The sequence below is a fragment of the Manis pentadactyla genome, chromosome 1 (assembly GCF_030020395.1).
Source record: "Manis pentadactyla isolate mManPen7 chromosome 1, mManPen7.hap1, whole genome shotgun sequence".
Lineage (NCBI taxonomy): Eukaryota > Metazoa > Chordata > Mammalia > Pholidota > Manidae > Manis > Manis pentadactyla.
This window is the reverse complement of record NC_080019.1, coordinates 38095030-38120630: the sequence shown is the minus strand read 5'-3', so window position 1 is coordinate 38120630 and position 25601 is coordinate 38095030. Positions and strand designations below refer to the sequence as shown.

Sequence of the window (25601 nt, the reverse complement as noted above, 5' to 3'; positions counted from 1 at the left end):
TTAATGTATTACTTAGTTTTGAAGTAAAATATTTTTCCTCCTATTTACACATCACCATAGTATATACTCTCTCTACTAAGTAAAACTGAGAAGATGTCTTTATAAAGGCTTTTAAAAAATCCCAGTGACTTTAAATCAGAGTCATAATTCTACCAAAGGTTAACTGTAGAATCTTACAACAGCCACTTAACCTTTCTGGGCCCTGGTTACTTTATCTAGACATGGTCTAAATGATTTCTGGATGCTTTTGAGCTTAATGTTGTAAAATCCTCTGAAATTCTCAAGCTCTGTCAAGATTTTTAGGAAAAATTGATAACAACATAATTACAGTGTTATGTCAGTTGTGTTATAAATAGCTGTAATAATGAAGTATAAACATTTATCAGCAGATGTTTTTTAATGACTGATATGCTGACCATCTAAATTAGTGTTATATTTCCCACTTAAGAGGATTTCATTTGTAAAATAAACTCTCTCATCTTCTTAAATCCATAGGTGGAATAGCTTGTTAAAAAGAGAAATCTGAAAGAAGTATGCTTACACAAGGTATATTTAAAGATAAAATATATAACCCATGGATCAGATTTTTCACTAGAAAATGAGTTGTTTTAAAAAGAACTATGTAAATATAAACCAAGACTGTGTAATTTAAATATTCAAAATAAACAGATTATTAATGACAAACTGGCTCTTAAGAGTTTCAGAAACCTTTCCTATGCATTTATTCATTTATCCTGACAATGTGTTAGTGATAGAAAAAAGGGCAGATATTACTATTTCCATTTTTCAGGTGAGGAAAACGAGAGAGGTAAAGTGCATTTTCTAAGGATTTGCACATAATGTAGAGGTGTCAGCTCCCAGAGCCCTCCTCCTAATCTCCCAAGGTGTCCATGGGCTCTGAGTGTGCACAGGAGGAAGGTTTAAGAACAGGAAATTCAGTCGCAGGTCTCTTAGGCTGGAGAATCGGTGCGCAGGTCGGCAGTCGTGTCTGCAGCCGCTGGGACGGCACCTTCACTGGCCCATCTCCGGGGTGGAGTCGAACGGTTTTGAGTTCTCACAGCCTCCTCTTGCTTGGAAACCTGCAAAATCAGAAGTCAGAACCACCTTGTTGGAGGACTGCTTGTCCCCGTGTAAAACTTTTTATAGATTTACACTATACAAAAATATAAAGTAAAAAATACATTAAACAAACCTAGGAGTGTTGACTTCACTAATTTTATCCCTGTTTTACACAAGGACAGAAGTCTTCATAATTAAAAGACCGGCCCTCTCAGCTGTGGCCGTTTGTGTCTTCCCCCTGCTCCTCCTCAGGAGGCCTCCAAGGCATACAGCCCAGGATCCTCCCCTGCCCCCCTACCCCTCCCTCTCTGCCCAGGAAGAAAGGCATTCTTTTGGGGAATCGTTAATTCATGAATTTCCATTTCAGTCTTGAGGCTGACTGGGAATTTTTCTTCTTCTCCTTCCTGACATTGAAGGCGGCAGGGTGGACCCTTTCCCCAAAAGTCAGGGGCATTCTCAGTCCTGTTCTGTCTTGCCCATTCCCCCCGTGACACACCGCTACCTAAAACATGACATCGCAAAAGGTGAATGTTAATTTTCTTTCAAAGATTAGAAAGTTAGTATCTTATGAGGAAAGCTTACTTACATTATTAAAGTGACTTAGGCTATCCTGACTTCGAATGAATAATTCTGGCTTTGTCCCAAGAAGCAGTTAACTGCAGAGCCTGCTTATATTACAAGGACCACCTTGTCAGCTACGAGTGGCTCGGAACCATCTGGTATGGGAGGAGTCACCCCAATGTAGATGATAACAATTTCAGATTTTCTGCTGACTGGGGATAAGGTTGCATTCAGTCCATCTGAGGATACATGCATGTATATAAGTATATGTGCACATGCACAGTTATATGCATTTATGTATATGTATGTATATATGTGTATATAGATCTATGTATATAGATATAATATTCAGTTTTCACTATTTTGTGTTGCCTTTCAATTTGGTAAATTTCTGTTGCTTTCATTTTAATAATTACCATGAAAGACTTCACCAGTGTTTTCCAAAACTTCCAGTTCTCCTTTCTTTCTTGCCATATAACTCCTTGAATGTAGGTGTGACAAAGTGACTGCTTAGGGCAACAAAATGTGAAGGAAAGTGATGTGTGTCCCTTCTCAGTAGAGGTGCTTAGAAGCTACTGAAACATCTTCATTCACTTATCTTCTGCCATGATAAACCCTACAGTCTTATACTGAGATGGTAACATTACACAATAGCAGACATCTGTCCCTAGTTGAAATTCTTGTTGGACATAAACAGTGCATGAGAAATTAACCTTTACAATTCTAAGGGTGAGATTTTGTAGTATTTGTGAACATAACCTAGGTTATCCTGACCATTATAGCAATTCTTACTGATATCTTTTAATTTGTTGAGTCCTGTAATTTACTTTCTTGTTCTTACATCTCGGATCCATTCTAATGCTATTTCATTCTATTGAAATAATTTTTATTTTTTGTTAATATGGCTTCATGGAAGATTTATGTGTTTGACTTTATACATACAAATTCTGCCTCAAATCTCATGGTAAACTTCTTGTCTATTTACTTTCTTCTGGATGTTTTAACTACACAATGCATTTTGAATTTAATGGCACAAATTTTAGTATTGCTACAGAAATTTTTTAAACAAATTATTTGAAAATATTTGAATATACTATAGAAGAGGAATACATTTGAATATACTATAGAATAGCAATATATAGGCAAAACTCTGACGATGTGTGGATGTGTATACATAATGTGTAAGCAAGGAGCTTGTGAGATATAGGCAGAACCCATAAGATGAGTTAAGATAAGTAAGGCAGTAAGCAGAGCCTGTGTGAGGTAACATAGATGTAAAAAGAAAGATCAAAAGACACCTAACAGTAGTCCCCCTTATCCATGGGGATATAGTCTAAGACCCCCAGTGGATAAAGTTTAATTAAAAAATTAGGCACAGTAAGAGATTAACAAAAATAATTTTAAAAATACAATAATTATATCAATATACTGTAATAAAAGTTATGTGAATGTGGTTTCTTTCAAAACAGTTTGTTGTTCTGCACTCACCCTTCTTCTGATGACGTGAGATGATAAAATGCCTATGTGATGAGATGAAGTGGGGTGAATGATGTAGACCTTGGGATGTGATATTAGGTTACTGTTGACCTGATGTACATCTAAAGGAGGATCATCTACTTCTGGACCCTTGTTGACCTCAAGTAACTGAAAACGTGGAAGGTGAAACCACAGATAAGGGAGACTACTCTATCCCAAATACATGGGAGACACATGGCATTCTTAAAGCACTAAATATATACATAAGCCATTGAGTATCCATAAGGTTTTAATTTGGTCACTCACTGGTAATGCCCATTCTAGCCTCAGATATATTCTACTCAAGAAACACAAACAAAATCCATAGCTTTTAATAGGCTGATCTCAATGAGCTTCTCCACTGAAGAACTCCTGATGGGTCAGGCACACTTGCCTCGCATCTCTCTGTAGAGCAGGTATGTGTGCTGGTCTGAGTTCTTCTGTCTGGTGAGCCTATTCACTGAAATTTCATTCTGGTGCTTGTAAGTACACCGTTAGTGGAAGAGTGCAGCTCAGAAAACAGAGATAGAGATAATATATAGTTGATCCTTTAACAACACAGGTTTGAATGGTGCAGGTCCACTTGTATGGAGTTAAAAAAAAAAAATACTGTATATCAGAAGATTTTCCAAAGATTTATGGCAACTTCAAAAACATTTTCTTTTCTCTAGCATACTTTATTGTAAGAATCCAATATGTAATACATATAACATGCAAAATATGTAATATTAAAATATATCAAAACTTATACACAGATTTTTGACTGCATGGGGTTTTGGTGTCCCTGACTCCCATCTTGTTCAAAGGTCAACTGTTACACTTTTGCCCTTTGCTTCTCACTCTGTATTTTGATTGATTAACTAAGTCATGTTATTAGAGCACTTTAATCTGTTCTGTGAGCCTTTATTTTCTGTGGCCTTTGGGACCTTGCTTGCCCATGTATTTGGAGGGTACCGTTGTATCAGGATAACCTGCCTTGAATTAGCCCGAGTGGAGCGAGCGAGCTGAGTGGTTGTGTGCTTGTGTCTCGGAGATCTGTAGTGCTTGCAGCATGGCTGACCAGCAGCCTGAAGAGCAGATTGCAGAATTCAAAGAAGTTTTTTCACTTTTTTGATAAGGATGGCGGTGGAACTATGTAAAAACAAAGGAATTGGGAACTGCAATGCGGTCTCTTGGGAAGAATCCCACAGAAGCAGAAATACAGGGCATGACTAATGAAGTAGATGCTGATGGTAATGGCACAACTGATTTCTGACAACGCTGGCAAGAAAAATGAAAGGCACAGACAGTGAGGAAGAAATCAGAGAAGCACTTGGTGTGTTTGATAAACATGGCAATGGCTGTCTTGGTGCAACAGAACTTTGCCATGTGGTGACAAACCTTGGAGAGAAGTTAACAGACCAAGGGGTTGACGACATGATCAGGGAAGCAGATATGGATGGTGATGGTCAAGTAAACTATGAAGAGTTTTTATAAATGATGAGAGCAAAGTGAAGACATTGCACAGAATGTGTTACATTTCTTGTACAAAATCATTTTCCTTTTCTTTGTAACTTATCTGTAAAGGGTTTTCCCCTACTGTCAAAAAAAATGCATTTATAGTAATTAGGACTTCTCCCTTATCTTACTGTCATTGTCCTGAAACCTTATTTTAGAAAACTGATCAAGTAACATGTTCCATTGGTTTACTCTGGATATATCTAAGCCCTTTTGCACATCTAAACTTAGATGGAGTTGGTCAAATGAGGGAACATTTGGGTTATGTCTTTTTTTTTACTAATTTTTTTATTAAGGTATCATTGATATACACTCTTATGAAGGTTTCACAAGAAAAACAATGTAGTTATTGCCTTTACCCTTATTATCCAGTTCCCCCCTAACCATACCTCATTTCAGTCACTGTCCATCAGTGTAGTACGATGCCTCAGAGTTCCTATTTGTCTTCCACGTGACCACACACACACCATGTGCACCAATCATGACAGCTCACAATCCCCTTCTCCCTCCCTTCCCACTCTCCCTCCCCTACCCCTCCCCTTTGTTAACCACTAGTTCCTTCTTGGAGTCTGTGAGTCTGCTGCTACTTTGTTCCTTCAGTTTTGCTTCATTGTTGTACTCCACAAATGAGGGAAATGAGGGAAATCATTTGGTATTTGTCCTTCTCTACCTGCATTATGCCTTTTTAAAAGTAGTTTTATTTAGGAACCATCAGCATGTCGTTTATGAAGTGTAGAGTTGTAACTCTGCATGGGATATGGACAATCAACATATGTACTTCGAAGTTGCACTATTGCAAAACAGATGTATTATCCAGGTACTTGTACACTACCTTTTTGTACTGTTGGTCCTGTACTGGAAACATTTTCTTTTATTGTTACTTGCTTTTTAAACTTTGTTTAACCACTGAAAGAGAATCTGCTTATGGGACAATTTGCCTTAAATCCATTCCAAGTTGTATATTTGTTTTTCAGTGACAAATTATAATTTACCCCCTTCCCCCCAAAAAAAGACAACTTATCTTATACCAGGTTTCTTCAAAACAGGAAATAGGTAACAGGTAATTTCCTGTTATCTAATTCATAACAGGAACTTTTAAGGAAGGACTAATAGGTATTATAGCAATACTAGTTTGGCTGATATATTTGATCATTATTAATCCTACCACACAGACTGTGAAATGTATTTGTAGAAATGCATATTTATTTTATTTTTCTAAAAAGTTACCAAAAGAAGAATGTTCTGAATCACCTATGCTCCTTTAAATAAGTTGATATACAAAATATTTTATGGCTTCTTTAACAAACTTTAAGGGCTTTTTATGTGTAATACATTATGTTATATAATATGGAAGTTACTATAGCTCTGGGAAGAAGGGGGTCCCCACTTGGGGTAAACAAGGACGAGAGGTTGGGAGAAGGTTTTTGATTCTCATGGCTTAGTTCTCTCCCCTACAGCACTCTGCTCCAAGCCCATTCATTGCTCGTCTCTCTCCCAGTGCACTCTGCCACCTCTGGCTCAGCTCTGTTTCCTCTCTTGCTCGGTTCCACTCCCCTCTTGCTTGGTTCCATTCCCAAGTTCTCTCTCTGGCCTCAGTGTGCTCTGCTTAGTCCTCCTACCCTCTCCTCTGAGAGGAACACCATGGGCAGTCCCTGGTGACTGGTGGGCACCTGACCAATTATGTGCCAGGAGCAGAGGGGAGGAAGAATGGCTGCTGCTCTCCCCCCCTTACCTGGACTGACAATCCTGTGATGAACTGGCAGGTCTGCCATGGTAAACATCACAGTGATGTGCAAACAGGCCCTTAGGTGCATGTCACTGTCAAGGCTAGGCAGAATTCTGGTTGAAAACTTCGTTTACCCCACAGTGGAGAAGACATAGTCTCTGTTTTCAAAGAGGTGGTATCTAATAGAGTAAGGAATGTTCATGTGAGGCTAAATACTACAAAAAAATGTAAAGTGTAAAAATAGGCAGCAATTGTAAATTGATAAATTCTCTCCAAGTGGTGAGGTCAATTCAAAAGTTAATTTGCCTTATTTTTAAGTACAAGGAACAGAAGTAAACAATGATTCTGCCACTATTGTGGAAGCACACTGAAAATTTATAATTCTACAGTAATGAAAAACATGAGTACAAACATGTTTAGGGCAGAGAGTATATGCTAACAGTGGAATTATCTTCCAGAGAGCAAAATGATGTTGCTATTCTTAAATTATCCTTTAAATATAAACTTCATACAGTATATAAATTACTATTAAGTAAAATAAGATTTATAAACATTATTGCCAATTTCTATCAATTTCTTGAATTCTGCCCCCTTAAATACTATAAAATCCACTGCAATATATATATATTTAAATTAATACTTTTAGTAAACTTAGAAATTCTCTTGGGTGCAACTAGAAATATGGGGATACTGTACTGCTGAAGTTTTAGCTTTTCTCTTCCTTGTTTAGCTTTTGCATAACATATTTAGCTGCTATAATGATCTTGATTTCTTATGAATAAAAAATAAATACTATTACATATACAAGACATTAATGAAATTACGTACTCACATGTGTATTTTTGCTCAAAATACCATATTTCTTCTCTCATGCCTCTTTGACCAAGAAATGAATAATCAAGCTGTGTCAGCAAGGTCGGGCTGTGCAAAGCGCTGACCAGGGTGTTGAACCCAGCTTCTCAGACGCAGGTCCATAGCTGAACCATGAATCTGGCAAAGTACTGTGTGCTCCTGCCCACTTCTGTGACTATAGGAATCTCAACTGCATATCCAGAAAAATGCCATACATTGCTTACAGATGGCTCACAAATTAAAACTTATCAGTCACTCCAAGTCTAATGTCATGTCTCAACCTTATGTGCACTTCAGAATTCATGTAAGAGAACTCCTTTAAATAAGTATACAAAGACTCATCCATAAACTGGAATAATAGTTTATTAACGTTTATATAAACAGTACATAAACCAATGATTACCAAGATTCATGGACACAAAATCCGAATAACTAGCATTTAGTCTGTGCCAGGTACTATTTGAAGCACTTCATATATATTAAGTGATGTAATCATCATGATAACCCTATAAAATCAATACTCTTAATACTTTCATTTTGTACATGAGGAACTTGAAGTACTCCTGAAGTAGAACCAGAATACTGCCCCAGGAATGGGTCAGGTCATCAATACAGGTCGGTGTACTCCCTTATTTCTAATGCTTTATATGTGAGTGTGCGTGCATGCATCTGTGTGTGTATGTGTGTATACATGTGCACTTATTAACAATAATAATTTAATTTGCTATTTATTTAAGTAAATGCAGCATTTCATAATGATTAAGAAAGCTCAGAGGAGAGACTACCTGGGTTATAAACACTACCAAGGACATCAGACATTGCAAAACTTTTGTAAACTGCCTTCCATTTCTTCACCTCAGTTTTCTCATCTATAAAATAGGGAAAGTAATAATGCATTGTATAAAGTTGTGAGGATTAAATGAGTTAATGCATGTAAAGTATTCAGAAAAATTGCACCTAACAGACCTTAATGAATGTAAATGATCACTGCTACATGCTTTTATGGCTTTGATTAGTACAATAAGATTTTTTATGAGCTATCTTGTTTGCAAAAATGTGTGGCCTAAGGGCATGGTTTAAATATTTAATTTTCATTCTTATGGATTGATTTTTATGATTTAAATAGAAAGTTGGCTGTTTTTCCATCCTCAATAAGCATCTTCTAAATTTGGTCTTTGTAGCTGAGCAAACAAGAAATAACATAATTACAAATGAAAAAATCAAGATAGTGTTTTTGGCTTTGCAGGTAATTTACAATATATGATATCAATAACAACAAATAACAACTATTAACATTCATATATGAACAAAATCAACTGAAGTTAACAGAAGAATTGATGTTTCTTGGTGCATATGGTTAGTAAATAATTATTAGTCAGCTAAGACAATAAAGAAAGCAGAAAAAAGTGGGCAGTTGCCACAATGAGATATTCAAATGAGACACACTATATAAATACCTAGCCAGTATTAAATCATGGTTATAAACAAAATAATCACTTTTGGAAATGTTGCAATGCAACAGTTCCTAATAGATATTGTTTCATTTTAATAGTAAACATATCATTTATTTATCAAAAGTAGTATCATTCATTTATTAAGCACTAATATGATTAATAAATTATTCTATGTTTAAAACCTACATACCCTATTAAATTCTGGTATGCAAAGAAAAAATAAGCAAAATGCAATATGGAGTTTTCATCCTTAAAAATTTCAAAATTAATGGGAGAGATAAACTAATAAGCAAATCATGGCCTTGGCAATATAATATGAGAAGATATCTATAAAATGACATGGGCATAAAAATGAAGAGCGTCACATGAGGGAGATCTCAAAGACTAATTTTTTAACTTTCGGATTATCATCTTGTTAGAAAGTACATGTTAGTTTTTCTAAAGTGTAAGTTTGAAGTCAGGTTTTGAGTCTTAATTTTACACTTTATGGTTGTGAGAACTTGTGCAAACACCTTAAGCTTCATCTCAGCTATTGTGATGGGTATTAAATGAGATAATATATACAAAGTACTTAACTCAAACTCTATCCTATTGGTTTTCAACATGTTTCTATTATGAAGGATGACGAATAATTTGCAATGAAAGGGTTCTTGAGAGTGGGTGAGTACCTTTCAGAAATAGAGGTTACCCAAAGATGCAGAGATTATGCCTCTTAATTAAAATGTAAGTGCATGTGGGTGAGTAGTAGAAGGATAAACTAGAAAATTATAAAGAGTCTAGACTTTATTTGGAATATGATGATACTTTTAATATACATGATAGAATATTTGATTGCCCCAGGAAACACATAATGGCAAAGTCTGTATAAAGTCATTCATGTTTTGAATGAACTGGCACTTAATTAATCACAGTAGCAAATTTAAAAAAATAGCAATGTATGTATATATGAAACTAAATTATTCCACAGGAAATTCTTGGATGCATAGGATATATATATATATATCTATGTGTATATATATATATATGTATATATATATTTATAGATTTGCTATAACTCTAGTCAGAAACTATGCCAATGATGGGGAAGAATACCTGAGATTTTGCTCAGGGGAATGACATAATCAGGTTTGCATTTGAGGAAGGATACTCTGACCTTGGTTGAAGGATATGGTTATAAAAAGGACAGCAAGAGGATGAGGCTATAGGCATGAAATCAACCAGGGGCCATTTCAATGGTTTGGAGGAGGGATATCTCTCAGTCTCTGTCTTGATAGGAAATAAAGTGTGCAATCTGCTAGTATTTCTGAAAAGGCATTTTAATGAAGGAAATCCTCAGCAACATGTGGGTAAAGTTAACATAACCAACAGGTTAGGACTAGTTAGAGGTTAGGAAGCCATTACTACCCTTTAGCCTTTTTACCCCTACTACTCTTAGGGTATCACGAGAGCCAGGTTGAGAGTTTGAATCACAGGAGAAGCTGTAATCATGGAGGGAATCATGAAGTAGTATCCACTAGAACTAGGCAGAGCAGAGGGGGGATGGGGAAAATATGAACTCAGCTCTCTCTCTTTCTGTTCTTCCGTACCTCCAAACCAGACCCCACCAGAAGCCAGAGGATGAAGAAAACTCCATAGAGATCAACTCTCTGGGGAACTGAGAAAAACAAAGAAGAATATAGAATAGATCTAGGAAGGCAAACAGCAAATAGCCAGCACAGATGAAAGACATCAAAGTGAGGGCAATGGCCATGGGCATGCAGAAGGGGGAAATAACTAGAAGAGATTTTTATGAAGTAGGACCCATAGAACTTGATGACTATGTCACATCCCACAGGACTCTACTAATCCACATGATAGATTATTTAATTGGAAAACACAATGACAGAGTGTCATGATGTCAATCATGTTTTAAAATAGAATTTAATTAGCCAAAATAAAATAATTTGTTTAAAAAATAGTTGTATGTATGTATATGACATACTGATTATTCCAATGGGATGAAAGTGAAAGGAAAGATCTTTCAGTGGTATTTAAATTTCTTGCTTGAAAACCTAGATGAATGGTGGAATTTTTTACCAAGAAAAGGATTACAAAGACAGAGCAGGGAGGAAGAAGGGCTGGAGTTGGAGTTAAAAGGAAGTCAATAAGGAATGAGGTCCATTTTTAATGGGTAAAATTACTATTCTATTAGACTCTGAATGGGTTAATCTAGTTTCCAAAGGCTTCGAAGTAAACACTGCTCTAAAGTTGCAGTATTAACTTATTTGGAGAAAGGGGCAGCATACAGGTCCACAGTGGAGCATAACAACTTCACAGCTAGTTATTTACTGTGGAAAAAATCTCTCTGCAATGAACATTACCCTCCTACCTGACCAGGACAACTGCAGAGAAAACTCTCCTGCTTAGGCTTATGGCTTCAGGGTCTCATATTCCCTGGCAACAATGTGATATGAGAAAACTAAACTCTGATTTTGTAACATTGACAGTTCAGTTAGTATCAGTGTGTTGAAAATGACATGTTGGTTGGCCCAAACAATTTTTTTGACTTCATTCATTTGAAGTTGTTTTTTCTGACATGACCTGGGCCTTAAAAGCATTGGTTTCCTTTTTTAAAAATATATTACAAATCACTTTTTAATGAACATCTTTATTAAATATTTTTTGCCTTTATTTCTGATTATTTTTTTATGGTAGATTTTTAAAAATTCCAATAAAGTCTATGAAAAATCTTTACTTGACACTTTAAAAGTTGTATCTCAGTTTTTAAACTTGAATTTTAGACTTGAATTTTCATACTTGTTTTGCCATTGGCATTTCTTTCCTTCTCATCTACTGAGGTCTTAGTGCTTTTTATTGATTTGTATGAACTCTTTATATGTTGAATATGCCAACAACAGCTGTTGAAAATATTTAATCCAGTTTATTAAACTTAAAATTCTCATATGGTATTTTGGATATGGAGGAAATTTTATGTTATCTAATAAAATGTATTATTTTTTAGTTTTGTTTTTATTGTTTATATCTTAGAAATCATTTTCTACTGAGATACATGTGTATCTATATAATCTTCATAATTTAATTTTTTTCCTATTTTTATAGCACTTAACACAAATCCTCCAAAACTTATTTTGGTTCATAAACCAAATAAAGTAATTTAACCTCTTTGTGCATCAGGTTTCTGTCCCATCAAATGAGAATAAATAATAGTACTTATCTTGAAGATTATTGTGAGGTTTAATTAAGTTAACAAATGTTAAGTGTTTAGAGGAGGGCCTGACACATCGTAGCTACTAATTAATATTAAGCATTTTATTCACAATCATTTACCCAAATTCCAAAATCTAGAAATCTGAATATTGAAAACATTTTTACAACTCATTTGGCATAAAATATGAGCTAAAGTGATGTGCAGCTTGTTTTATCACACTTGGTGTGACCCTTCATATATTTCACTGCAGTCGTTTTGCCGTGTTTGATTTCAGGGTGCTGACTCAGATCCCTAGGGGATATTGTACAAACTACATTATACATGGTTGTAGCTCCAGGGGTAATGCAGTTCTCCTCCCGGGGCAAGTTCCCTGTGGATCTGATCAAACTGAGAGAGGACAAGGGGAAGGGCAGGTTGGGGGGAAGGGTTTTTATTTCTCACAGCTCACTCAGGTTTGCTAGCCAGGCCCGCACACCATCTTTCCCCTCCAGCTGTAGCATGCACTCTCCTGCCCACCCCTTCTGGAAGGAGCTCCCTGGGTGGGTCCGTGGTGACTGACGAGTGCCAGACCAATTACATACCAGGAATAGAGGGGAGGAGATAATGGCTGTTTCCTCTTCACCACTTGCCCCTGATTGACTGGAAGCTCAGTTGTGGTAAACATTCATTGATATGTAAATGAACTAAGGTCAGGTGGGAAATTCTGGAAATTCTGGGTAAAAACTTCCATTTACCCCACAATGCTATATTTTCTTTCTAAAATAACAAATTAATAATTTTTAGAATTAGTTCCTGAATCTAGGATTTGGAGCTGTATTAACTACTGATCAGCTGCTAAATACCAGGCATCATCCTAGGCATCTATATTCTGTTATTTTACTTAATCTTCACAATAATTAGTCATACATTCATTCATTCAACCAATATTTTCCAGGTCTTGTTCAGCATTTGGAATGTATCATCAATAAAGCAGATGAATTTCTCTCTCCTTCTTTGAGATAGCATCTTATTTCTTTGAGACTACATCACCACTGCGTATTATAATTAATAAAATAATTTTGGGGGAGTGGTGAGAAATAGCACTGTAGTAAAAGTACATTAGAATTGTACACATATCTTCATTTCAAAAACATTAAATTGAGGAAAAATAACTTCAATTGTATTTTACAGGAGAAAGTGAGGTTCAGAGAAATTAAAATATATTGATCAAGGTATAGTAAATGCAAGACTGGAGTTAGAATCTTTTTGAAGGTCACCCTTTTCCACTGATCCATTTGTAAATCTGTTGGAAAGATGCCCAGCAGACCAAATGTTTTTTTTTCCCCTCCTCCTCGTCCTTCTTCTTCTTGTCCTAATCAGCAAAATCAACTATACATAATTGAATGTTCACTGTGTGTACAGGACACAGCTCAGGACCCCACTCTACTTTCTTTTCTCAAAAAATCCTCTCCAGTGAGCAGTATGTAAGACAAATATCATTAACTTCCTTTTCCAAATGAGAAAAATAAGGTGGCTAGGTTAAATGAATTGCTTAAGTCATAAAAGACATCATTAAAAGAGGTCCAGAAGTAAGGTTGTAGCACTCTGACCTCTTTCCACACGGCTCTCAGTGTACTTGGAAAATCAGGAATGTTTGTTAGGGTCTTCCCTAGCAAATATATTAGTCAGTGTTTCTCCCTTAATAGTTAAAAAGATGTAGCCTTGGGGAAGTAGTCTGCTGTAAAGGTTAAGAACTATGACCCCCAAATCAGAAAATCATCTACTTATTGTGAATATTTCATTTTGTGTTGCCCTTAAACGGGGTCACCCAAAATAATTGAAGCAGTTTGAAGATATATACATGATCACATGATCTGGATGGAATTACTGAAGGCCAATCACTCAAGCTACTATTACAGCTGAATACCATGACCATTTGATTAAGAAAAGTTCTAACTTAAGATGATGAGGAACTGCCATATGCTTAGGTATATCAGCATCTCTACTTTTCAAATACTTTTATTTTAGAAAAAAATTGTATACATATGTTTTTTCATAGCCTGTTATTGTTATACATATTTTTTTCCTTTTCACAAGAAGTGTGTCCATTTCAAGAGAACTTTTCCTTACCCTTTCCTCTACCTTTCAACAAAAGCAGAGCCTCTATGACCACTATGTCATGTTAGTGCCAATGACCAGTCCTATAGCTAAGGCATAAGAAAAATGAGCATAAGACCATGGGACAGGCCACTTGTCCTATACAATAAGGATGTTTAATGACAGAAGAATGTACTGAAGTCAGACAAAATAACATTTGTATTTAGATTTCATGTATGCGATAAATTGATTTATGCCTGTTAACATGTCTTACAATATAAGGATTCCCATTATTTATTTTGTTTATTTCATAAGTGAGAAATTAATACAAAAAGGTAGGCCAGCAGCATACTTTGAAATAATGATGATCTGTTAGTGTACCTTCTAACCTTTCCACAAATCCATTTAAATAAATGTTGTTAGCAGAGTTGCTGAACATCAGCCATTATCAAAAAGGTAAGAAAAGAAAGATTTTGAAAAAATCTATACTAAAACTTTCTATTTAAGGAAATCTTGTTATATGTCTGTGCCCAGGGAATATTATTTTCTATGATAAAAATATATGGGGCCTTTGTGATACAACATACAAAATTATCTATTTTCCTTGTTAATATTCACAGTAGGGAAGAAAGCTTTCATTTGGATGGGTGATGTAGTTTGCCTTCCCAGACCTGCTAATGGTTTATGAGTACAGAGAAGATAGTTGCTGAGATAGTCTTGGTCTTTATTTAAATAAACGGTTTATGGTTATATTTTTCTTTCATATTTCCTTTTACACTGATCTGCCTTCAAGTACAAAACCACTGCACCTTGCTTTATGTCTGAAACTGCTTAAGGATAGATTGGAGACTAAAATTTATTTGGTATCTTGAGATTCTTTTTCATTGTAAATAACTTTTGAAGTATTTCACTAATGGGTGTAATGGAAATAAAATTTGTTATGGATTTAGCTACTGACGGCAAAGTTCACAAAAGCATATTGTCTAACTTACCAACTAGCATATATATATAAAAAACATGCTTCCTTTATTGTTTCAACGGAGTTGAGAAGAGTTGCTAGTGTGCTATTAGGATGTCAGGCTCTATGTGTTTAGGCTGATAGAATCAGATCTTAAATTTGACTTGTTAAGTTGCCTGGCAAATTTTGTAACCTCTCTAGGTATCTGTTTCCTTATCTTCCAGAGAGGTTAATAAGATATTCACATTATGGGGTAATTTTAAAGATCAAGTGGATTAATGCATGTACACACTTGGCACATAACTTGGCACATAATAAGGGCTTAATAAGTAGTTTTGCTTATTATTTATATTTATCAATAGTTCAGAAACTAATATCTAGAAAATCTTGTGCTAGCTGTTTATGAGTCTATTAATTCAGATAAAACCAGAGTATAAAAATTTTATATTTCATGAAATCTGTAAGGGAAAATATTAAAATGTGTCTATTTCCCCCAAAAACATTCATTGTTTTGTGAAGAGTCACGTATCAATATGAAAACAGTGCTGCAGAGCATCAATAATTGAGACAGAGTTAATATTTCTGCTCTGAATCTTCAGTTCCAAGGTTTAATATATTCACTATTTAAACAAGATTAGAATGTAAGGTAGGTTTGTATGATCTGAGTTCAGATGTAAATTTTTTCTAAGAATTATGAAACTTGTTTCAATTTAACAATTGAATGCTTTATTTTATTTATAGCTATGTATTTGGATAAAAATATCTAAATTACTCAAACAGCATGACTTAAAATTTCAAAGGAAAAGCATGCAATAGAAGTGTAAAATGTCAGTGAGAGAGGCAAGGATCTTGATAGGTTAACACAAACTGGGAAAGAAATTCTTGTAGAGAGGAGATATTTAATTCTCAAAGAAGACCAAAATCATATAACTGAAGATTTTTCCATAGGACCAAAAAAATGACCACATATGAATGCATTCCATTTCTCTTAAAGTAAGAGATACATTTTGCTTTAACACTTTAGAGCAGTGATTGGAAAAAAAAAGCTGAGGGATACATTTTCTGATCTTTCTGGTTATTTGTCTAAATTGCCCAAATATGCTAACTCTCAATGACCTTCTTCTTGTCTCTACACTTGGTAATTAGTCCAGAGAATGTTGAAGAACAGCAAGATAAACAGAAGCAGTGAAGCAAATGGTGTATTGAGAAACAATCTAGGCAGGAAGGTTCACAACTTGACCTTCTGATATACTTGGAACAGCATAATAAGCAGTTCTAATTACTTTACTCAAACAATTAGATCATTTGCCTGTTTTCAAAGACAGTCATTGCTTACATCACCAAATTCTTACTTCTTTCAGTGTTTTTAATCTAGTTTATTTCGGAGTCTTAGTTGCCATGATTTAAAAAATTCCTCTTTATTTTGATATTCAAAAATACTGATTCATAAAAGTTGTTTATGCATTTTATATGTCCTTTTGTACTTTAATTTGGAGGAAAGAATAAGATACTATCCTTAAAATTTTTTTCTAATCATTTTCTAACCCTTTTTTCTAAGCTTGTTAACAAGGATGCTGTGCTTCCCATTCGTCCAACACCAAATGCAATGGTGTATTTTTTCGCTGCATATATGTATAACAGTAACAATATTATACACAGCAGTAATAGTAGTATAACTTCATTCGGGTACCCGGGCCTGATTCCAATGTGTGTAAGTATGTGGGAGGGGGTTTTCCCACACAAACTTACACCAATCAATTCTTGAATACCAGCAGGGTGTCTGAGAACTCAATTCTGATGCCATCTGGCCAGAGACAGCACCAGATTCCCCAAGTTAAGGGCTACAAGACTGCCCTCCTGTGGGTAAAATTGCAGTATTTCTGGAATCTCTCACCTGGCCTTTGTCCACCTCCAGGTCACTAGGTAATTACAAGAGGGTGGAGAGCAAGCCGGCACGTGAACTGAGAGGTTTGGTGGGGCCTTAGTCTCCGGAGACACGGGCAAGGAGGAGTAGGTGACTGCTTGTAAGCAATAAATGGGTTTATCCCACTTCATTTCTCTCATTGATTGATTTAGGTTTCAAAAGTAATTTGCCCCAGGCTGGGCACATTTTTTGCCCCCAGAGTTTAGCTGGTGGTAGGCGCCAGGACCTCTGGACCCAAAATCTGTCTTCATGGGTGTAATGCTTGGGCATGCTGCCCTTAGAGATGGTGGGGAGATACCTGGAAACCCCACTGTGGATGGTGGGGAGGACCTTGTGCTGCTGCAGTAGGGGGTGACAACTCATCTTTCTCCCCACAGCAGTGAAGGGTGCGGCTTCACCCAGGAGCCCCCCATCCATGTGGCTTCCTCTTGGGGAGCTCCTCATGGGGAACTGGTCTAGGGTAAAGCACCTGCTAGACAGGTGGGCTGGAGAAGGGTGGAGACACTGGAAGCTGTGGAATTAGCCCTCTATGAGAAAGAGGACTGCTTTACAGGCCCTCAGTGGCTGTGTGGCCACGAGGATTGTGAGATATTTGTTTCTTGAGATATTGGTAAGGATTATCAAGGAGGGAAGACAGTTACTGAGAAGACAGGTCACACTCCTGGAAGATACGTCAGCATCAAGGGAGGAGGCAGCTGGAGAATCCGCATTGCAGGAGGCTGTGGGACAGCTGGAGGAGGAGATGTGCCTTCAGTCCTGGAGATGGTAGAGGTGGTATCAGGAGACGATGAGAGGGAGGGGCAGCGGGCAGAACTGTTGCAAGGTCATGGCCTGAGGCACCAGCCTTTCCTGTATTAAAGGCCCACCTGGTTGTAATAAAGAACATGAAACCGCAACAACGGGCTCGTCAGGGAGAGGTTCCTACAACCTCCTCCTTAGGTTCGATTAAATTGCTAGAGCGGCTCCCAGAACTCAGGAAAACACTCATGATTACCAGTTTAATAAAGGATACAAGTTAACAGCCAGATGAAGAGGGACATAGGACAAGGTCCCACATAAAGGAGCTTCTATCCTTGTGGAGTTTGGGGCCTGGCTTGGTGGCATGTGGTTTTTTCGTTCTCTAACCATAGAAACTCGTCTTTGACCAAGAAGCAAGATCCAACCAGAGCAGAACAGGCAAAGGACAGAGAGAGAGAGAGAGAGACAGAGAGAGAGAGAGAGAGAGATGAGCTCTTCTCTGGGGGTTTTGTAAGGGCTTCATTGCATAGTCATGATTAATTAAATTTTGGGTCATTGGCTGATCCAACCTCCAGCCGCCACCCTTGGGTGGGGGTCCAAAAGCCTCTCATTAACATGATGAAATACCCATTTCACCTTTAAGTCTGCAGTGTTTTCAGGAACTGTGGATGAAGACCAATATATCTGTGAAATATATATTTACTCATATGAATGACCAAATATGTATTTCTCTTAACTCATTATATCACAGGTACTGAATATATAATATATATTAATAATTAAATGCTAATGATACTGAAAATACTGTAATTTGAAAGCAAATAAATGCAAGTTAATGCTATTTAGTTTTCTGCATTATTTACCAACTATGTGTATCTTGACCTTTTTAATATTTTAATTAAAAAAATAATTTCTGATCTTGCTTTTTCACATTTAATTTATTACTTTTTCCTAAGGCAAGTCCCAGTGGATTTCATAATTTCATGATGCATTGTAGGGACCAAGGACAGGACTCCCCAAGATGTGCCGCTGCAACATGCAGAGTATTTTGAGCTGAAAGCCATCAAGGCCCAAAACATTCAGAAAGGAAATCTGACAGCACCCCCCTCAAACTGTATAGAAATAATTTAGATATAGGAACTACTTACTCCAGGAGGAGAGCTATCACCATAGATAGCTGTATTAGAGTGTAAACTAGGGGTTATAGGGAGGGATGTAGCTAAGTCTGTTAAAATTCCCACTGGGCATCCCCCCTCCCACTGTTTCTGTGTGACCTTTCAAACATTTACTCTTTTCATATACCTGTCAATTGCTTTTCCTTTTCCTTGATGTCTCAGACCCCTACCCCCTTGTCCTTGGTTCAGGGTGACATATATGCCTCATTCTCCCTGTCTTTGGAATCCATGTCTATGGCTTCTTCATTCCTCCATAATTATATTTTTTTCCTCCTGTTAATCTGTCTCCTGTCAATTTGATTCTTAGATAAACTAGAAGAAACTCAGGGGCAGAAGAAAATTCCTCTTCCCCAATAGCATTAAGAAACTTATTTAACACACTGACTAGCCTTCAAATTGTCATTATCATATTGAGCCCTTTCTGTATTTATGAAGATTAAAGAATTCCTAATTGTACCCTCATTTGCAATAAATTCTATTCCTAGTCTCTACATGTCTCAAGGATGAGGCTGGATGAATCCATGGGCAGGTCTGTATAGTCCCGTGCAGACACTCTCACTTATGCCTGCTTAATCAGCACTGATTGTTGGTGCTCTCCTCTGCAGCCTTATTTTCTTCCAGGGAGGATGGCAGGTAATTCTGGGGACCTCAGGAGAGTCCTTGAAGCATGGATTGATAACAGTACAAACTGTCCGTTGTTGGGATCTGTTCTCTGAACAGCAAGAGTTTTTAACATAATCTTACCTAGATTGATGTAGGGCTGGATCTCAGATCTGGGGTGTGTGCATGAAGGGGAAGTCGGGGCAGGGGGAGTAGGGGTGGTATGGTGTTGCCATTAATACCTCAAAAAGTTCCTGTTTGTCTATTTTTCTAATGAAATATCCATTGATATTATAAAGACTAGTAAGCAAAAAGCATTGGCACCAAACCCTTCATGGCTCTTAATGAACCTCTTGTGATTTAAATAGTTTCATCAGTGATGACATTGCTTGGGTGGAGGCCCTTTGACAGTCACCTCCAGTGTGCCAGTAGTATTTGAGGGGAAGGAAAGGAGGTAAAAATCAAGGCCACGGGTGAATTTCTGCTACTGGCTTTTTAGTCTCATAGGTCGTCGTGAACCCCCAGTTACCCAGTGCTTTGTTTCAGATTCTTTCGCCCATACACAGTACAAGCCTTTTGTCACAGAGGCTGCCACGGGCAAGACACCCTAAACTTTCTCACTGAGGCTGGAGCTCCGGAGTCCCAGGGGTTAGTCGTTCTCCTGGCTGTGACTTGGGTGTCCATCACTGTGCTGAGGCGCAGGAGCTGCTGAGGAGCCAAAAAAAACTTTCTTCTTACCATGGCACCTGCTGTCAGTCTAAACACTGCGTTAGGCATCTGTGCGGCAGCGACCTCGCTTTCCCCCTCGGGCTCTGCGCCCACCCCGCCCGCGGGCCACACGCACCAGGGGGCCGCCGTTCCGCAGACCACCCTCGGTCCGTCCCGGCCTCCGGAGCCCCGGCCGGGGGTTCTGGGCCCGCCCGAAGGCCCCGCTGCCGCCCCCGCCGCGCTGCGCTCCCGCGGGAGCGCGGGACCATGCCGGCTGCGAGCGCGACAGATCCCCCCGGATGACATCACGGGAGCCGAGCGCGTGCGGCGCCGAGAGGCGGACGGAGCCGGGGCGGGGAGAGCGCTGGGAGGCCGGGCTGAGCCAGCGTGAGCCCGCGAGCAGCCGCGGACAAAGGACGGGGGCCGCCCGCGCCCCGGGCCGCGCTCTGCGCTCCGCCCGGCGCCCGCCTGAGCGACGTCGCCCCCCGCCGGTGAGTGGCCGCTGCGATCGCTCGGGCACCTCGCCCTCCTCGGGCCGCCGTCACCTGGGCGCGGCTCGGCACTGTCCCAGACCCGCAGCTCGGGCAGCAGGTGCCCCGGCCCGCCGGGTCCGCGGAGGGGCCGCAGCCACGGCCGGGGCGCGAGCTGGGGGCCGGGAGCAGCTCCCGGGCGGCGGGCTCGTCCGGCTGGCGCCGCCCTGCGCAAGGAGGCGCTTCCGCTGACCGCCGGGCACGAATCACCGGGCCGCACCCCTCGGGGCGCGCGGAGCCCAGGGCGGCCGCCCTGCAGGCCGCGCGCTGCCGCTGTGGGCGTGGCGGGGCGTCTGGCCCGGCCCGCGGGGGGCGCGCCCGGGCCCGGGGCAACTCTGGTCTCGGCTCCAGTGCCGCTGCGCTGGCGCCTGAGCCGGGCTCCCTGCGGCCGTCGCGCCGGAGTCGGATCGCCGGGGTGAGCGCTGCCGCGGTGGTTCTGGCGCAGGCGGGACCGAGCGCCGGAACTCCGGACACCCGCAGGGTCCCGCGCCCACGGTGAGTGTCTCGGCTGCCCTGGTGCAGAGCGAGCTTCCTAAGCTTCAGGAGGCGGACGGGCCCGCCGAGGCGGGAGGACGCCCAAGTCGCGTCCCCCAGCGGTGTGAGTCAAAGAGCCAACTTAGTGAGACTCGCTCTCGCTCCTTTTTCTGCTGTGCAGAGCAGTTACCTTGAGGATTATTTGTGGCAGGTGGATGGAATTAGAGGCATGTCGCACAGAGGGAGATCCAGGACTTCCTGGCAATCCCTTTGTTACTCAGTTCCCGAATGGGTTTATTTGCTAAACATTTTTGAAATCGGTATCTGGTCTATGACCGAGCTCTGTGGGTTTAGGGGAAAAAGATTCGGCGCCTGCTCAGGTTCCTTAATTTAGAGCTGTACTGCGTATTAACTGCTAGAAAGCCAAAATACTGCTGCCCATGACTCCTGGCTACCTGCGGGTCCGAAACACGTTTTAGCGATGAATTCTTTCTGTTTGGGAAGAGTCTAATTTTTAGTTCACAGAGTAGTGCCTATACCTATCGGAATTTTGATTTTAATGTCAATTTATTTCCGAAGGAAACACTTTGTGAAAAAAGGGGGAAGGAAGTGAAAGTTTGCTACTTTGGAATTAAGTTACTTTTTTGTGTTGTTGTTTTAGCCACTGCAATCTAAAATATTTTAGTGTATAATAAATGACCCCTGAATGCGAAAGAGATTCTTGAAACACAAGTTTGATATTCCACCATTTAACATAGTACTAGGGTGTAAGAAAGTAACAACAGTAATTGTAATTCAGTGGCACAATTGCCATTTTATTTTTCTTAAAAAAGCATACAGGTTTTCCTTTAGATTTTTTCTCTTTAAAGGTAGGTGATCCAAATAAAGCCTTTCTGAAACAGAAGTATCAAACTAAATTTTCTTGATCAGTGATTGCTCTGTTGATAAAGTTTGAGGTCTTTTCAGAACAGATGTGATAGAAATTATTGGAATAAGAAACGTGGTGGAAGTAAAAAAGGAACTGGCTAAGGCCATAGACGGAGGTTTACTAAATATAAATGGTGGGAAGAAAATGGGTATCAGGGTATCTCATCAGGTTTGCCTTTGGAAAAGCTCATTGTAGCTTATACATGCTTTCCTACTCTTCTGGAAGTGCATAATTAAATATTTGAATACGTTATGTTGAGAGATCAATGATAAATCATAGAGCTTATTTTATCGAGGACTTGTGGGGCTAGCAGCCACAGTTTCTCCTGTGATTCAGAAATAATTTTTATTTCATTATTTGTTTCCTGACTTCTTATCATAAAAGACTCCACCTGTTTCTTCAAAACTTTTATTTCTTTCTAACTTTATTGTACTCATCTCTTTATAGTAAAGTTTAAGGAGCTTGACATAAAGGTTCTTAGAGAACCTGTTGATCATATTGACTGCTTTCCTCAAATATTGCAGTAACAGAATCTGTTTTGAAATTAGCCCAGTGAACACACACTGTGTTGATGTGCTTATGTAGTGGGGTGTACCTGACATGCAAATACACATTTATATAAAATACATAAAGCCAGTCAGCCAGCAATGATAAATAGGAGGTATGTGGTATTTGGCTAATGGTTTTTTGGCAAATGATACTTCTTTTAACTAAGATGTTTTAACTCCTTTATGTGGTAAGTAAAAATGTACATTAAAGATAGCAGGTTGTATTTGATGTCTGATGTCTTTTGTTTTACTTAAAAATATTTATCCAAGAAGTACAAAGATGATCTGGTACTTCACTACACATACACTAGGATGTGAGGAAAGTCCCCAGAAAGTGTAAGCATATATGTAAGCATAATATATATGATTTCATATATTTGATGGCAGTACAATATATTTTTTAAAAGCATGAAATAATGTCTTTGAACTAGAGCATATTCTCATAATTTTCTTAATGAAATTCATAAATATTTTGGCTATTTTGTTACACAAGGACCCTTAACTGGAAAAGATGAGAGGAAGAGGAGGAAGTTACATAAGACATAAACAAAACTTTAGTGTTATTTCCCAGAGTAGGCAATAGTGGTGTTTTAAGGTCATGGAAAAGAGCATTGTGTGAGAATATGGAAGATTTCCAAGAAAAGATTGGGTATGAGGAATAAATTATACTATTTGATGGCCTCTTGTTTTCATAGTTTTGATTTGAATAGATACTATGTAAGATCAACAGTGAAACTCTTCATCTTCTTTGAGGCAAAACTTGAATTTAATCATAGGTTGTTTTATGGACTTTTCCATGGTGTAATTCAAATTATAGTTTAAGGTGGATCACTGCACATTGTGGTGGTTAACTTTTGTATAGGCCTTCAATATGGGAATTGGTTAGAAAAGTCTTTTTGGCTGAAAGGCTTTGGTGTCTCAGCTTCTTCTGAAATTATAGGCCTTCAATATGGGAATTGGTTAGAAAAGTCTTTTTGGCTGAAAGGCTTTGGTGTCTCAGCTTCTTCTGAAATTATGAATTTAAAGTGAAACAGGAGATTGCTGAAAATATATAAGAGTGTGATGATATCTTATTCATAGGGTTAAGGTAATATTGTCAATGGAGTTTTAAAAAACAAAATTGAAGAAATTGGAGACAAAATCTTCGGAAGCCAAAATTATCCCTCTGTCATATATTAAACACATTTTGTAACTTAATGGACCTTAATGATACTATTAATTCATTTTCTACTTCCCAGTCAGAATGATGAGTACTGGGTAGGATATATGTGTTCTAGTTTTGACTTTGGCATCTAATTCAGGACAAGTCTCTGTCCTTGTGAACATTAGTTTCATTTTACATAAAATAAAGATGACAGTATCTGCCCTGCCTTTCTCACAGGGAATGGTGCATAGTAAAGGAGCTAATGGGCAAAAGGGTTTTGAAAATATAGGAAGAAATATCTAACAAATGTCTACTAGGAACTTGTAGGTATTTTCAGTTAAAGAAGTAAATACATACAGAGGTGAATCTAGTTTGTGATTTCTATTTTAAACATACGGTGTTTTTTATTAATAGCATTCTTGACAGTTCAATTATTGTAATTTATCATAAAAATTGTTAAGTAGGTTGTTATATGCCTTTTATTGCAAGTTTTCTGGCAACAAAATTCTTTTCATTTTTTGTGTTTGAAAATATATATATATATTTTTTAGATAATTATTTTTTATTGAAGGGTAGTTGACACACAGTATTATATTAGTTTCAGGTGTACAACTGAGTGATTCAACATTTATATACATGATAATTCTAGGTACCAGCTATCACCATACCAAGTTGTTACAATATTTTGACTATATTCCTTATGCTATACATTACATCCCGGTTACTTATTTATTTTACAGTTGGAAGTGTGTGTGTGTATATATATATATATATTTTTTTGTGAGGGCATCTCTCATATTTATTGATCAAATGGTTAACAACAATAAAATTCTGTATAGGGGGGTCATTGCTCAATGCACAATCATTAATACAACCCAAGCCTAATTTTCATCAGTCTCCAATCTTCTGAAGCATAACGAACAAGTTCTTACATGGAGTACAAATTCTTACATAGTGAATAAGTTACATGGTGAACATTACAAGGGCAGTCATCACAGAAGCTTTCGGTTTTGCTCATGCATTATGAACTATAAACAATCAGTTCAAATATGAATATTCATTTGATTTTTATACTTGATTTATATGTGGATACCACATTTCTCTCTTTATTATTATTATTTTTAATAAAATGCTGAAGTGGTAGGTAGATGCAAGATAAAGGTAGAAAACATAGTTTAGTGCTGTAAGAGGGCAAATGTAGATGATCAGGTGTGTGCCTGTAGACTATGTGTTAATCCAAGCTAGACCAGGGCAATAAAACATCCACGGATGCAGAAGATTTCTCTCAGAACAGGGGGAGAGAGGTTCTAAGCCTCACCTCTGTTGATCCCCAATTTCTCACCTGATGGCCCCCCTGCGACTGTGCCTGTCTTAGGTTGTTCCTCCCTTGAGGAATCTTACCCGTCTCTGGCTAACCAGTCATCTTCCGGGGCCATACAGGGAAATGTTAAGTTGGTAAGTGAGAGAGAAGCCTTATTGTTTGAAAAGGTTAGCTTTTTACTTCTTTGCATCTTTATGCCCTGTGGCTTCTATGCCCAGCATTTGTCTTGAGGTGTCTTTACCACTTGGAAGAATTATGATACTCGGTAAATTCGGTATGTGGCACAAATCCTATTTCAGGGTTGTAATTAGGAAGGAAGAAGAAAAGCTATAGAAGTAGCAGGCGGAAGAAAACCTGGGAAGATTGATTATTTCTTTGACATATCTTCTTGTAGAGTAACTTCAGCATGTATAGGTTTTAAACTACTAATTAAATTCCGCACACACATTAACATAATAGGAGTACAGTTATGTAACCAAAGCATACCTGTAATTACCATCCATCTCCAGTGAAACCAAGAAAACCAGTTAGGCACCTTAGGCATTTGTGAAAACTTATCTATGATATGGTGGATATTGTCCAACTGAACTTGAACAGTCTGAGAG

At 38.3% G+C, this 25601-nt stretch overlaps 1 protein-coding gene and 1 pseudogene across 4 annotated transcripts in view; both read left to right on the top strand.

Annotated features, from left to right (window-relative positions):
• Nucleotides 1–4186: 4186 nt before the first annotated feature.
• On the top strand, nucleotides 4187–4629 carry LOC118915904 (calmodulin-like; annotated as a pseudogene).
• A 16246-nt stretch (nucleotides 4630–20875) lies between these two features.
• The window catches only part of MARCHF1 (membrane associated ring-CH-type finger 1), a 960605-nt gene continuing 955879 nt past the window's right edge, over nucleotides 20876–25601 (top strand). For all 4 annotated transcript variants that reach the window (XM_036892290.2, XM_057497157.1, XM_057497148.1 and 1 more), the window contains exon 1: nucleotides 20876–21076. The gene's annotated coding sequence lies outside the window, so the exon portion shown is untranslated. The remainder of the gene's footprint in view (nucleotides 21077–25601) is intronic.